Source organism: Homarus americanus, unplaced genomic scaffold, assembly GCF_018991925.1.
Source record: "Homarus americanus isolate GMGI-L3 unplaced genomic scaffold, GMGI_Hamer_2.0 scaffold52806, whole genome shotgun sequence".
NCBI lineage: Eukaryota > Metazoa > Arthropoda > Malacostraca > Decapoda > Nephropidae > Homarus > Homarus americanus.
Genome location: NW_024720773.1, coordinates 4,996,425 through 5,007,235, shown reverse-complemented (window position 1 = coordinate 5,007,235; position 10,811 = coordinate 4,996,425).

The window sequence follows — 10,811 nt, the reverse complement described above, 5'->3', positions numbered from 1 at the left end:
TGTCTGTCCTTTAACCCTTAAAGCCCGGGTGACGTGCCTCAACGTTCTTAATTTTTGCGGCATATTATGAATGTCCAGGAGGTGTGAAATATTTTGTGTGGGATATTTATTTACTTGGCAACTGAACTCACACATAATCTTTGTCTCAAGTCTACTGGTCTAGTTAGCTATCACCTATCATGATGGGTGCACGTTCTTCAACGTTTCGTGACCCGCCTCGCCTCTACACCCTCGACAGTAGTACTGTTCATCAAGAGTTGCTTGATTTGAGTGTCATTCATATAGTATCGTGTGACGAAGACAATGATGGAGAGGAAACCGATCCAGATAATGTCAAGTTTGTTGAGGCAGGCAGCGGTGTGGACAGTGATACAGACACTCCCTCCTCCCCACCCTGCCAGCCACCCCTTCACCGAGGTCATGGTGGATTTAGAGGACCATGTGTATGCCAGCCATAACAGTATGCTTGGAGTGGCTGCATTAATTTTATGCCTGATATAACAATTTTTGGCTGGATTTTTTTTTTTTCTCTCCAATACACCCACATGGGGGCCTTGTAGGCTCTTACGTTGCCCGGGGCATAAGGGTTAATTTATGTTCACATATACTAATAAGTGTATTTCTGAAGCATGGATGAGTAGTGAGGCTGTAATCAGCCCATTTAGAAAAGGTTGCATGTACAGTACCACCGAAGGTGGAGAATAGCGTCTTAACTAATTTTGGTGTAGCTGTTTTTCTCGTTTAACATGTGAATTAGACAACTTTTTAGTGATATATATTCTGTGTAGATACAGTATTTAATGAATTTTGTATCATAGCTTCAATTAAAATACTGTACAGTATCTTAAATGACAGTATTATCATGGTGTCTGGAAGCTTTTATCATGGATAAACCCCCCTACATGATCATGTTTTTCACTTTTACTTTTAAATGATATGCTTTCAAATAACACCAGTATTGAGTCTAAATTTCTAAAGCTGAAGAGTACTGTATAGGTAGCATATAGAAAACTGCCAGAGTATCTTACAGTACCGCATCTTTCCATCAAAGAGCACAACTGACAAACAATATCTGAACTTAGAGGAAGTTGTACAAATTGGTGACTGATGAATTGTATTTTATTTATTGTTTTCCATTTAAAGTATGGTTTTTTTTTAGGAAAACACATTAGTATTCTTGTTTAAATTTGGTGTATGGTATGTACTTGTAAATTGAGGCATTCTAATAAGTTATATATTTCACTTTGAGCATCAGTTTGCCATCTGGTACACTTAATCAGTCAATATTATTGTGTTAATGCGGTCTTTACCCAAAATACATAAATATTCAAGATCTGTTTATCTAATATTTAACTTCCACGTGATATGTTTCTCATGTACGATCACTAGTGTTTTGTATATAACACAGTAGTTAATTTATTTTTAAAAAGTAACATATGTGTTTGGGAAGTATTGTACAGAGTGTATCATACTACAAATAGCCAATATCGGGTACTCACATGTAATAGGTGGTCAGTGCATGGCATCCTCCTAATATACAAACTTTGGTTCCTCCGCGTGTGTTTCGCTCACAGAGCTTCGGTAGGCTACAGTATATACCTTCTCACTCTTACAGTAGTAATTTATATGAACATTTGCACAGTTGTCTCAACACATATTCCCGTCAAGAAATCATATTTGCCAGTGGAATGACCTTTAGCTCTTATGAGTCAGCTTTATGAACATCTTTTATGGTAGACTGACAGAAAGAATTTTTCTCCAGCACTTCATTTCTGCTCACGTCACACGTTCTTCACTGCACCCTTGGCTTATGCCTGGCATACCTCCTCACATATAAAATTATTGACCCTTTTTTTTATTGAATTTAAAATAACTGTCTTTGCTACCCTTTTGTTTAGAGGATGGTGTCTGATCAAACTTAATAAGGTTGATGTGTCACAGGCATGCATTGAAGAATTTATGGCTGTTCATGTAAGATGTGTTGAATAAATAATTGTGTTCAATGAATCCATTTATAGCTGTGCCAACTTCACATGGGAAACTATACAGTATGTAGAGATTCATTCAGAGTTTTACACAAGTTAAACTTACAATAGGGGCATGAAGCATAAAGAGCAGCAGCCATTTCATGATCTAGTTTGAATTTGGCAGTTTATGGCTATTTGGAGTTGTATACATTCTGACATCACCACTCTGTTTATGTCAAATTAGTGGTGAAAATCCCATCGACATTAGGCCAAAATGTTTGTCCAATGATTTTATGCATGCAAGTATTGATGACAATGCATGAGATTTAACAACTGTGATGTGCTCATGGAATATTATTGTGTGTGTGTGTCTTTCTTTCATACTTAGTATAAGTAGGAAGTATTATAGGAACATGATGCACATTAAAACCTTTTCTCTCTGATTTAGATTTATTATTGGCTATTTTATTTGTGATCCCAGAATTTCTATCCCCCAATTCTAGTGTACATGTATCCCTAATTCCATCCTTCCATCCCCTTTGTCTTCCTCTCTCCCTCCTGTCATTCACCACAAAATTAAACACTTTTTTCACTCATATCTTCTTTTATATGTTTCTTCTTTTTCTGTATCCTATTCCCACCACTGCCAATTTCAAACACATTATAGATTGTATGTAATGTACTACTTCCTCTTTCAACCCGAGTCCCTGCCTCACACACACACACACACACACACACACACACACACACACTAGTGGCCCAACTATTCCCTGTACACATCCCCATCTTTCCATCTCTGGATATAGTTCTCTGCATATATTTATCAGTACAGCTTTTTTTTTTCCTCCGTTTCTTGACATACACTTCCACACTGAAACACTTCATTCCCCACTTCTCTCTATTCAAGCTAACATAACATTTTGCATTTCCCTTTTCTGCATATTTTCTTGGCTACACACTCTAACGTCAGTCACTCGCATTTGTATTTTTTTTTTCTGAGTTGTCCAAAAGTTAAATTTGTATTTACATTATTATTTACCATACTTGCCATTCTTCTTCCTTTCATCTTTCTTTATACCTCATCCTTGAAAATAAAGAACAACCATGGCAACATCACATATCCCTGCTCTGTAGTCCTACCTTCACTGAGAACAAGTTTCCCGCATCCTGACAGACTTATATGCTTTAATCTCCCTGTAAAATCATGGGAATCATTTCAGTTTTTCTATGTACCCCATACATTAAACAAAAAGATATCTCTCTCCTCTCTCACAAACCTTTCACTTATGTTCTTTAGTGGAAATACTTCATCTCTCAATTTTCTGCTTTTCAGATCTCCAAACTGCTCAACTTATGTTTTCTATGTTTTTGCTACAATTCTCCTCATAAAAACTACTTCTGTATTCACTTTCCTTGATAATACTTAGCAGAATGATTCCTCAATAATTGTTGTATTATTTTTTTATCAACTTCCCTCTTTATTGGAGAACGATATATGGTATGCTATGTATCACTCCTTTGGTAATCTTTCTCTTGTTATTATATTTTATCCATTTTAGTGCTTTTACATCTCCCATCTTTTAACATTTCAATGGTGATGCTATCTTTATTGTGCTATGTTTAAATTTTTTTTGTATACAGTAGCATTTTATACATTTATTTCTTGTTCAGGACTTTATTCGTCCATATTGTTTTAGGATCATTTTATAGTCCACAGACTATTTCCACCTGTATAGTGGGAGCCATCTTACCTTACATTTTAAACTCATAAATCTATTCCTGGTCATCTTCATATGTTATTCCCTTCATTTCTTTCAATACCTTTCCATTTCATCTGAAATTATTGACATCTATAAACAAATTCTCTGTTGAAAGTTACTTCATTAAACATACACATAGTTCTGTGTGCCTTCTCTCACATATACACACAAACACAGAGACAGAGTGACTACATACAATTTGCAGGACTTGCACTGCTCTCCCATTCCTCCTGCTCATATTAACACCATCATCATCCATCCACAATTGTTCTGTACTGTGCCATGAGACTATGAGGTTTGGAGTTCACATAGTGTAGGTGCACTGACTGCCAGTAAATTTCACGTACTGTAATACAGAGTCAACTGAAACTCATTTTCTTAAAACTTTTTTTTTCATTTGTAATAATAATCTCTGATCCAAGTTGCACAAGGGGTTATAAAAAATTTATGTGTACAATACTATACTTGTAGTATCTGTATAAAAATGTGTGTACAGTACTATATTTATTAACACTGTTCAGAACCAGATGACACAGGAACACGTTTTCCTATTCTTTTTCTAACTTTCTTTTAACCTTAAATTGTGTGTTAATGCAAATACTTAGTTCATATTAGTTTTTAATGTCCACTATCTCTTCAGAAAAGTTGAATTATTAGAATTTTTTTTTTTTTTGTAACTTGTCTACTTGTCTTGATCAGCAATTGAAAGGCCTCATGCTGAGTCTCCTAACATTACTTCAGAGTGAGTGTCTACTGACCCATTTCCTGGTTTATAATATTACAGACTAGCTTAAAGTGCCAGTACTGTAAACCAGTTTTTACTTGCACAATAGTAAACTCAAGTGTACAGGGACTGTAAATTCTTTTGCTTTTTTATATTTATTTTTAAAGGTGTTATCACATACACAAAATATATCTATTTTAGACTATTTATATTGTTATAAACAAGACATTAGTTTGTAAGGTTGAAAAATGTACATGATATTTTTCCAACTGTATTAATGTTTGAATGTTAAAGTATTTACAGATTAAAAATGAGGCCATAAAGGTTAATCAAGCCTAAATAATTATTTTATGGGATTTATGACTTTATTTGATTACATGCTCAGGAATCTGATTGTGTGGTGGTTCTTGTTATACTCTGTATGAAAAATATATTTTTCATTTATAATATACAGTATACTGTACAGTACAATACTACAGTAATTTCTTGACTTAACGTAAAAGTATTCAGGAGGTGTTGAGAATTTAGATAACTGCCATAAGGAATGAAGCATGGGTCTGTGCGGCTATTTTCTTGATAATTTTCTGAGGACTATCCGTAATAAAGATTCCAAATTATTGTTCATATGTCTTTTCCCATAAACCAGTGTAACAATTTTTATGAAAATGGTTGTACAGGACAGCTATTCACCTCAAAGGTGTCTTGATACATGTGGCACCGCTACAGTATCTTAACTAAAGGAAAAATAAATGTGAAGTCCATGGCATGCAGGTAAATAATGTTGTAATAAAGCATAGTAAATATCAACTCCAATTAATATGATCGTAAACAGCGTTGAATAAAACTGTACAGATTAACAGTAAATGTGATATTTTAATAGGACAGTACTATTATAATCGATTCTCAAGGATCCATTATAATTACTGCAAGTCTATCAGCATCAACCATAATACAGCTTTGTAATACTATACAGTATACTGTACCAGACTACCAGTGAATTTGATCTCATATTAGACAATATAATCAACCACTACAGTAGCTTCCAGCTTCCTGCCACCGCTGCACACAGCACTGAAGTGATTGAACTGTCGGCTTATAAACTCAAAAGACATGGCTATATCAGGTAGAGAGAAGTCTGGTTCCCCCATGCCAATTATCTGGTCTCTCATTGCAATTTTAACTTAGCTGGATTCATTGTCAGAGTTTTTTATGGAGTAGAAATATATTGTGAGCATAGATCATGCCAGTAACCACGCCAACACCTATTAGCCCATTAACCTCATTTTGCAAACACACCTATCATATAAGAATTTGTAAGTACAGTACTGTACACAGTATATGTTGATGCAAGTAACCATAGATTATTATTGTCATGTGATTTTGATATTCACTTCTTGTTATTCAGATCAAAACTGTTAACAAGTTGTTCATTCTTTATCCTCTTCACCACTGATCGGCTCGTTAGCCGCTTGGGCGATCGGTTACGTCTCTGATTACTTTTTCTTTTCTTTTATCCTCTTCACCAAAAGATCGGCTCGTTAGCCTCTTGGGCGATTGGTCACGTCTCTGTTATGCACTGTTGGCAAGTACAGGGCATGCACCAGCTCCTGAATGTACCTGAACCCGCTCCAGTGTTGGTCAAGTCTTGTCTTGAAAGAGCTCACACTCGGTGCCGTCACAACACTCTCTGGTAGATTGTTCCAAGAGTTCACAACTCTCACTCCGAAAAAGTTTTTCCTCACAGTTTTCTGGACTTGCGGCTTCTTCAATCTTGAGTTGTGACCCCTTGTGGGGCGAGCGTCCGCCAGCTCCAAGTAAGGACACTCGACTGAGTAGTGCCCCCCGAGATGCTTATACACTAGGGTGTGTCAATTTTGTCAACATGTTAAAAATCAAATTTGGTAGTCAAAATATTGTGCCTCTTTATGTCTAAACTTGAGATTAGCAAACAAAAATGAATTGAAATAACCCTCACCTACATCAATTATACCTTAAAGTTTCAAATATCAGTATTTCAACAAATTAATGAGACTTGATTAGAATTATTCACTTGATATTAACTAATCTCATGTAAGCATATGGATTATGGAGTATTTTATGGTTCTATAGCTTGTGTACAATATGCATGTCAGAACATGAACATGAACAGGCTCTCCGTGTGGGACAGTTTAATTCTTGTTTTGACTTGTACCAAGCGTGAGGATAAGGCGCCCGGCTCACTCTCCTTCTAGATATCATAGATGGTGGTTTGCTCTCATTGCACTTGCACCTACTCTACCAGACGAATTCTACATTTTAATTATTGTAAGTAGGGCATATTGATTGTCGCAGTTACTTATATCATTGTATAAAACATTATGTTCTAAGAAATTATTATGTTATTTCTGTTACAGCATTTTTGATAAACAAATTGATATTTTTTGAAACAACAATTGAATTATGAAACATTGAAATATTTTTCTATTTGTCAGATAGTGTGAAGATGTCAAAATTGAAGACAAGAAGTCAGTTGTCAACCCACTTGAGCCTGCTAGTTGGTAAAGGGAAGGAGCTTCCTGTATCAGAACTTCCAACAGTGAGAGACATGCTAAGATTAGGGTTACTCCTTCGAGAAAAAAATGCAAAGGACAGAAGGAACTATACAGATAAAGAACTCATAAATGACATGATAGTCCCTCTTCTGCATCAATGGACAAAAGCTAATGCACTATTCAAACCACCTGTGATTAATCAGTGTCGAACTATTGAGCTAAAACTAACGAAATTATGGCACAAAGCAGTTGAAACATCACTTGGTAAAGGAAACTTGGCCAGGAAAAATGAATTTCTGCACACACTTGATACTCTGTTTGACATTTTGACCTGCAAGTGCTCCATACAATTATGTTCTGAATCCAACTGTTCTCACTCAGGTAAGAGAGAAAATAATTCCCACATTGATTGTGGTTGTCCTCGTGAAAAGAAGATCCCTGTTTTAGAGCTTGAATTTATAAAGGCACAGAGGACAAAGGCAGAAGGCCAAGGAAGTATGCAAATGGGTTCAATAGATTATTCAGAAACAAAGAAGCAGATTGCTAATGCCAAGAAGAGAGAACAAATCCGAGAGAGGGAACAAAAGAAGAAAATGAAGAGTGAAGAAGCCATCCAAAGAGAGGAAGAGCTGTGTCAAGATGTTTATCACTTCTTTGATAGTTCTTCTGATGAACAGGAAGCAACATCAGATGATAGTTCCAAAGAGCCATCTGAACCTTTACCAAAGAAAATGAAATACAACACAAGAAATATTTCAAACATTGCTTTAGCTAGTATTCGCCACCATGCTGGACTTCGTGAGGCTGCAGAAATTGCAACTGCCGCTTGGATAGATGCAGGCCTCATCAGCCGAGAGGATGTATCTTTGGTGATAGATCATAATAAAATTAGAAGAGCACAAGAAAAAATAATGAAGGAAATATCTGATCAGCATGAAAAAGATTTAAGCGAGGGAGGGCTCTCCTGTCTTTTGTTTGATGGAAGAATAGATGACACAAAAGTTTTGCTAGAAGTAGAGGGAGTGAACAGAAAGTTTCCAGGTCTCATCAAAGAAGAACACTACTCTGTCTGTTCTGAGCCTGGTGGTCGGTTTTTGTTTCACTTTGCTCCCGAAACTGAAGTAGAAGGGAAGAAACATGCAGAGGTCATTGCTGATCATATTTTATGTTGGGTTCAGGAGAGAGGACTTGGCAGTTCACTGCAGGCTGTTGGTGGAGATTCAACTGCAGTGAACACCGGATGGCAGGGGGGTGTAATGACGCATTTAGAGAAAAAACTAGGAAGAAGACTTGTTTGGATTGTATGTGATTTACATACAGGCGAGCTACCTCTTCGTCATCTCATCCAGGAACTTGATGGTCCTACAAAGAGCAACAACAAGTGGTCAGGTCCCCTTGGCATCATGCTGGATGAAGCAACACAACTAGAAATAAATACAACCTTTCCAAAGGTCGAAGTTGGCCCTCCCCTTCCGGCGTTGTCTGAAGGAGTCATCAAAGATCTCAGCACAGATCAATCCTATGCTTATCGTATTGCCCAAGCAATAAGATCAGGAGAAGTGCCTCAGTCATTGGCTCTCTTGGAGATTGGACCTGTCAGTCACAGCCGTTGGTTAACTACAGCTCTTCGTTTCTGCAGGATTTGGATTTCCAAACACGAATTGAAGGGCAAAGTGCTGAAGAATTTGAGGTTAATTGTTGAATTTATTATTGGAGTTTATCTTCCCCAGTGGTTTAGTGTGAAACTTAATCCTATGTGGGTGGATGAGCCCAATCACCTTTTGTTTCAATTGCAGCTAGTAAGAACACAGAGGAAGGTAGTGAGGGACATCGTGTTACCTGTGGCAAGAAGGTCCGCTTGGTATGCTCGATCAGAAGCAGTTTTGCAAGCAATGCTTTGCAGTCAATGTACCAATCTCCGAACCGAGGCTGTAGAAGTCATTCTAAAGATTAGAGGAACGCTAATAGATGACGACCAGTTGGGAGACTGTTCGTTTCATTCAAGAAAAGTTCCCCAATAAACGTCAATGCCACCAAATTGTCAGAATTGGTTGACTTGAGTTTGGAAGTCTTAGAGCCACCATTGACAACAAGTCTAACTAGCCAAGAATTGAGAAACCTTAAAGAGACTCCAATGCAGGTGCCGAAGTGGCCTTCCCACACTCAAAGTGTGGAGAGATGTGTGAAAATGGTCACAGAAGCAGCGGGCCATGTTTACAGCCACGAGAGGCGAGAAGGTTACATCAAAGCACAAATAGCAAGCAGACTACTGATGACAAGAAACCAAAGCAAAGAGAGTATGAAGGCATTGGTTACTTTCAAATAGACTACGGATAATAAAATATAATAATTTGAAACTTGAAACAGTAACATGTGTGCAAACGCTGGTTATGTTATAAATTCACAAATATGTACATTTAAAAATCCATTTGATGTAGGTAGGACTTATTATAAAAAAAAATTTATGCCAGAATATTGTTTTGCATGCTTAAAGACTACAATAAATTGCTACCAAATTACTCGATTTTCAATTTAGCCAGTTCACCCCCTAAATTGACACACCCTATTATACACCTCAATTAGGTCCCCCCCCTTGCCCGTCTGTAGTATAAGCTAGGCAAGTTCAGGCGCTCCAATCTCTCAGGGTAGCTGAGTTGCCGAAGGGCAGGCACCAGTCTGGTGGCCCTCTGAACATTTTCAACCAACTGTCAGTCCCTAGCATATCTCGGGGACCAGACGGGGTGACAGTACTCTTGAAGATCGTTAGGAGGGACGTCTAGATATCTGAATGACCTTCTTATAAGACCCACTAATTTATTTGCTTGATTTACCTTCTCGCAATGGCCCCAGAACTTCAGCTCATTGTCAACATACACACCTAGGTCCTTCTCATATTCAGTCTCAAATAGTGCAGTTTCTTCATCCCGTTGGGACATAGGATACGACTCCTTACCGTCTTGAATTTCTGGGTTTCTTCTTAACTTTGTCGGCCGCTGCATGGATCCCCTCGTATTCCTAGAGGCACTGGGTTTGGTCTTGGGTATATACAGTATTTATCGATCAAATGGGTCACTTTACTAGTTATGATATTCAGCGTAGTGTCTGCGTTCTTGTGCCTTAATGAGTCAGGCCAGTGGATACCCCTCATCTCTTCCCTCATCCCGTTGTAATTTCCCCTGTAATATTTGCACCTTGGCCTGGCCTTATCTTGAACTAGGTAACAGTTCATGTCACAATCGATAAGCCATTTCCCAATAAGGTTTTCACAGATACGGAATTTAAGGTCCCTCTGGTTAACTCCCCAATTCTGGCATTTGTCCCACCTGATACACTTTACACTGCAGTAAGGGATGCATGCAAGCAGTTAACATCAACTCTCTATTACTTCAAAAAACTTTCTTCGTCAGTAACAGTGCTTTAACCTTTATTAGTACTTAGTCCACCCCTGTGAACGGAAGATAAATGGTACAGATGGTTTACTGTTTGTTTTAGCTATAGGAAATGGGATTTAGGTGACCGTGGTGACGCGTTGTGTGACCTGGTTTAGAGACCCGGGACAGATGTGACCCAGCTATTAGGTTGGCTTTTGGTGCTCCTGTATTAACACAAGATAATAAAAAGCATAACACAGTAACAAAATCGTAGAACAAACACCCCAAACGGCTGATATGGTGATAAATAGTGAAATATAGATAATGATATCTTTCCAAAGTTTTCTAGAACCTCATACAGTACTTGGTAGGTGACGCCTCAGGAACCAGATTTTATTCCTATTATGAAAAAAATATAACCTTAACAACGCAATTAGAGCCAAACAAAACATATTTTC